Source organism: Helianthus annuus, chromosome 7, assembly GCF_002127325.2.
Source record: "Helianthus annuus cultivar XRQ/B chromosome 7, HanXRQr2.0-SUNRISE, whole genome shotgun sequence".
Taxonomy (NCBI): domain Eukaryota; kingdom Viridiplantae; phylum Streptophyta; class Magnoliopsida; order Asterales; family Asteraceae; genus Helianthus; species Helianthus annuus.
The window spans coordinates 129,904,938-129,910,937 of record NC_035439.2 but is presented as its reverse complement, the minus strand read 5'-3'; positions in this window follow the sequence as shown (position 1 = coordinate 129,910,937).

Genomic DNA, 6,000 nt, shown 5'->3' with positions numbered 1-6,000 from the left:
ATAGGGGCCTCGTGTTAATTACCCGCATTATTAAGTCCCCGGTTTATTTATTAATTATATTGGAAAGCCTTAACTTTCGCTGTTGACGCTTTTAACCCTTCTTCTACGAATTCGATCGTAACTTTCTCGTTTCATATCGAAACTTCGCGAAATTCATATATATTATTTTAGTGAGGGTATAATACCGTTACAAAGTCTTTGGAACGTTAAAGGGTCACTCAGAGGTATTATTAAACATGTTGACACAGTTAACCCCTGTAGTTTGTAATCTCTCACTTTCTTCCGCGTTTTATTTTTGTACGATCTATAATTTATTCGTTTGAAGGTTTAAGCATTATTTAGGGATACTATACAGTATATTTACCCTTGTTGACATTTATAACCCTCGAATTTATATACTTTCAAGGTTTGTCAAAATTAGTCCTTTATTTATTATAGATGCCACGTGTAATCAAATGACACGTGTTAACACATCATTGGACACAAAATTTCGAGGTGTTACATCCTCACCCCCTTAAAATAAATCTCGACCCGAGATTTACTCAAATAAATAGGGGTATTTTTCTTTCATTGTAGCTTCGACTTCCCACGTATATTCGGGACCTCTACGAGCATCCCATTTGACCTTTACAATCGGTACGTGCTTTCTGCGAAGCTTCTTCACCTGTCGATCTTCAATCGACAAGGGTTTTTCTATAAACTTTAAGCTCTCATCTATATGCACATCTGTGTGTGGAATCACCAACGACTCGTCGGCGAAGCACTTTTTGAGATTGCAGATGTGGAACACATTGTGAATTCCATTGAGCTCTTCAGGCAAGTTTAGTTTATAGGCAACTGATCCGACTCGTTCAATGACCTCAAAAGGCCCTATGTATCTCGGACTCAGCTTGCCCTTCTTGCCGAAACGCATCACCCCCTTCCAGGGTGACACCTTAAGTAATACCTTTTCACCTACTTCAAAGTGAAAATCCTTACGCTTTGGATCAGCGTAGCTCTTCTGCCTATCGCGGGCAGCCTTGAGACGTTCCCGGATCTGGACAATCTTGTCCGTCGTCTGGAAAACAATCTCTGGTCCCGATAATTGGACCTCTCCTACTTCCGCCCAACAAACAGGCGATCTGCATTTCCTACCATATAATGCCTCAAAAGGCGCAGCCTTTATGCTGGTGTGGTAGCTATTATTGTAGGAGAATTCGATCAGGGGTAGGTTTTTATCCCAGTTACCACCTAAATCGATCGCACATGCACGAAGCATGTCTTCTAGCGTTTGGATAGTACGCTCACTTTGACCGTCCGTCTGTGGATGGTAAGCCGTACTAAAATTTAAACGCGTGCCCAAAGATTGCTGGAAACTTTTCCAGAAGTGTGACGTGTATCTAGTATCCCTGTCGGAGATAATAGACACAGGTATGCCGTGTAAGGCTACAATCTTATCAACATATAGTTGGGCTAGCATATCGGAGCTATACGTCTCCTTAATGGGTAGAAAATGAGCTGATTTAGTCAGCCTATCGACTATGACCCATATTGTATCGTTTCCTTTCTTGGTTTTGGGTAACTTGGTTATGAAGTCCATAGTTACACATTCCCACTTCCACTCGGGAAGTTCAGGCTGTTGTAGCAAGCCAGACGGCTTTTGGTGCTCGGCTTTGACCTGAGCACAAGTCAAGCACCTTGCTACATGGGTGGCTACAGACTTTTTCAAGCCTATCCACCAATAATTTGCCTTTAAGTCTTGGTACATTTTATCAGCACCAGGATGGACTGAGTATTTGGAACTATGGGCTTCCTGGAGAACAACATCTCGTAGTCCTCCATATATCGGAACCCATATACGTCCGTTCAGTCTAAGAATTCCATCCTTGCTAAGAGTCAACTGCTCTTCAGTTACTCCCAGCTTTTCATTAGGATAATTAGCTTCCAACACAGCCTCACGCTGCGCAGCTAATATCCTTTCTATTAAATTATTCTTAACCTCAATGCTCTTGGCATTGATTCTAATGGGTTTTACCCTTTCTTTCCTGCTCAATGCATCGGCGACTACATTCGCCTTGCCGGGATGGTACCTGATTTCACAGTCATAATCATTCAGGGTTTCCATCCAACGGCGCTGTCTCATGTTCAACTCCTTCTGGTTGAACAGGTGCTGGAGGCTTTTGTGATCAGAATAAATCACAAATTTAATACCATAAAGGTAGTGCCTCCATAACTTCAGTGCAAATACAACGGCACCCAATTCCAAATCATGGGTGGTGTAATTCTTTTCATGCACCTTTAATTGCCTTGAAGCATAGGCAATCACCTTGCCCTTCTGCATAAGCACACACCCCATGCCTGTATGTGATGCATCGCAGTAAACCACGAATTCATCTGTACCTTCCGGTAAGGTTAACACAGGTGCGTTGCTTAGCTTTTGCTTCAGTATTTCAAAGGACTCTTGCTGCTTCGGGCCCCAAATGTACTTTTCTTTCTTCTTGGTCAAGGAAGTCAAGGGCGCAGCAATCCTTGAAAAATTTTCAATAAATCTCCGGTAGTATCCTGCTAATCCCAGGAAGCTACGAATTTCGGTAGGCGTCTTTGGCTCTTGCCAGTTCATGACTGCCTCTACCTTAGCGGGATCCACTTGGATACCACGCTCACTCACAACGTGTCCTAAAAATTGAACTTCTCGTAGCCAGAATTCACATTTCGAGAACTTGGCGTAGAGTTTCTCACGTTGTAGTAATTCGAGAATGCAACGAAGGTGCTTCTCGTGGTCATCTTGATTCTTGGAATAGATAAGGATATCGTCGATGAAGACTATGACGAATTTGTCCAAGTATGGCTTGCAAACGCGATTCATGAGATCCATGAATGCAGCCGGTGCATTTGTGAGCCCAAAAGGCATCACTAGGAACTCGTAATGACCATAGCGAGTCCTAAATGCAGTCTTGTGTATATCTTCATCTCTGACCCTTAGTTGATGATAGCCCGACCTTAAGTCGATCTTGGAGAAGTAGCTCGCTCCTTGCAGCTGATCGAATAAATCATCGATCCTTGGTAAAGGATATCTATTCTTTATGGTAACTTTATTCAGTTCTCTATAGTCGATGCACAACCGCATCGATCCGTCCTTCTTCTTTACAAATAGGACAGGAGCTCCCCAGGGAGATGAACTAGGTCTGATAAAACCTTTCGCCAGCAGTTCATCCAACTGGGTCCTTAGTTCTTTCATTTCCGTCGGAGCCAGCCTGTAGGGTGCTCTTGCTATCGGAGCTGCTCCAGGAATGATGTCAATTCTGAACTCCACTTGTCTATCTGGTGGCAACCCAGGTAGTTCTTCGGGAAAAACCTCGGGGTATTCAGAAATGACAGGAAGATCCTCGATCTTCGGCTTTGGTTCTTCAATTATTACCTGAGCCATGTAAATTACACAGCCTCTGTTCAAACACCTTGAAGCTTTCAGCATAGATACGTCTTCGGGCAATCCGTAGTGCGTATCCCCTCAAATGGTAAGAGATTCACCACTCGGAGTCTTTAAAACTATTTGCCTCTTGCCACAAATGATTTGGGCCTGGTTATGGGATAACCAGTCCATGCCTAGCACGATATCAAAACCCGCCAATTTGAAGGGAAGTAGAGATAAAGGAAAAGAATGGTTCCTAATGGATATTTCACATCCTTCTAGAACGGTAGAGACGGTTTCTATCGTTCCGTCTGCTAACTCTACTTCGTATTTCATGTCTAGGGTTTTGATTGGCATATTTAGTAGTTGGCAAAATTTCTGGTCTACAAAGGACTTGTCAGCGCCAGAATCGAACAGTACTCTTGCAAATATATTATTTACGAGAAAAGTACCTGTAAGCACAGTGTCGTCCTTGACCGCTTCCTTTGCATCCAAGCGAAAAACTCTCGCATTTGTCTTCTTAGTTTCTTCCGCCTTCTTGGCATACTTCGGGCAATTACTCTTTATGTGCCCCTTTTCATTGCAATTAAAGCAGGTTGCGTCCTTTATCTTTTTGCACTCCACTGTCTTATGCTCCTTGGACTTGCATAGCCCACAGGGTGGAGTCCTTTGTTGCGACTGTGAACCAGACGCAAACCTACACTTCCCGGAGTGAGGTTTCTTGCAGACCTTACAGTGAGGTCTTCCATCAGCTTGCCCCTCCTTTCTTGCCTCCGACCCTCTTTTGCCCTCACCGTTTCCACGTTGCTTTTTACCGGACTTTCGTGAGGTTTCATCCTCACGTTTTCGCTTTTCAGCCTCCTTGCTCCTTTGTGCCCTCAGACGGACAGCATCAAGTGTAAGAGACAAGGAGAGGTCAGTAACTGACCTGAAGGTCGTTGGCCTAGAAGCCTTTACGCTGGCCTTGATCGCCGGCTCTAAGCCCCCAATGAATCGGGCAATTCTTCGTGGTTCTGGTGTCACAAGATATGGCACCAGGCGTGACATAGTGTTAAAATTTGTCAGATATGCTTGACAATCCAGGTTTGTCATCACTAGTGAGACAAAATCTGCCTCAATCTTCTCAACCTCGTGCTGAGGGCAGTAGTTTTCTTTTATGAGGGTAATAAACTCCCCCCATGACATTTTGTACAAGGCAGACTTACCTGAAGCCTGCACCAGAGCTCTCCACCACGCCAGGGCCTCGCCCTTGAATGACTGGGACACAAACTTAACCACGTCCCTCTCAGCGCACCCGCTGATGTCCACAATCGTGTCCATCTCGTCCAGCCAGGTGATACAGTCAACCGCACCTTTCTCCCCTGTAAATTCACGGGGCTTACATGATACAAAGTATTTATAGGTGCAACCCTTAGCACTGGACGCATCAGTATATTCTCTCTCGCGATGAACGCTGTGCTTAGTAGACGAATGCTTGTCGTCATCTTTCTTGGGTTCAGAGGGTGGTTTGGAGTGTGTCTTTGGTTTAGAGGGTGGTTTTGACACAGATCTGCCTTGAGACTCAGTATGTTGACGATCAATAGCTGCCTGGACAGCATTGTTGATCAGAGCCTTTAGTTGTGCGCCTGTCAAATGTACTGACGCATTGTCATAGTCATCTTCATTCGTGTGGCTGTTCTCTCCATTGGGATCCGCCATTGTAACTTGAATCTGTTACAGAAGATAACAAAATTTTAATTTAGGAGATTATTATGTGATTGTCTTTTATGACAATTTGTCAACCATGGTACAGAGACCATATTCGGTTAACTTTTTATTTCATTAAATATTAGGATTTGAATATATCCTATTTCAACTATATAAATAGTATTGGCGGCATAAAGCCTAATCACGATGATGTTTTATAATATTAGCCGAGATTCCAGAGAATCAAAGGCATAGAGAGTTGAACCGTAGTCCTTTTATCTCTTTCTGACAGAGAGTCATAGACTACCACTGCCTTTTGTCTTATAAGACAATTATTATGGCCCATAGGCACTACACCTCTAATGGATGTCTTAATATGGTTGGCCCGTAGGCACTACATCACTAATGGATGTTTTGATAATATTGGCCCGTAGGCACTACATCACTAATGGATGTTTTAATAATACTGGCCCGTAGGCACTGCATCACTAATGGATGTTTTTATAATATTGGCCCGTAGGCACTGCATCACTAATGGATGTCTTTATAATACTGGCCCATAGGCATTGCATCACTAAATGGATGTCTTTATAGTACTGGCCCGTAGGCATTGCATCACTAAATGGATGTCTTTATAGTACTGGCCCGTAGGCATTGCATCACTAAATGGATGTCTTTATAGTACTGGCCCGTAGGCATTGCATCACTAAATGGATGTCTTTATAATACTGGCCCATAGGCATTGCATCACTAAATGGATGTCTTTATAGTACTGGCCCGTAGGCATTGCATCACTAAATGGATGTCTTTATAGTACTGGCCCGTAGGCATTGCATCACTAAATGGATGTCTTTATAGTACTGGCCCGTAGGCATTGCATCACTAAATGGATGTCTTTATAATATTGATCACCTTCATTGGTGATT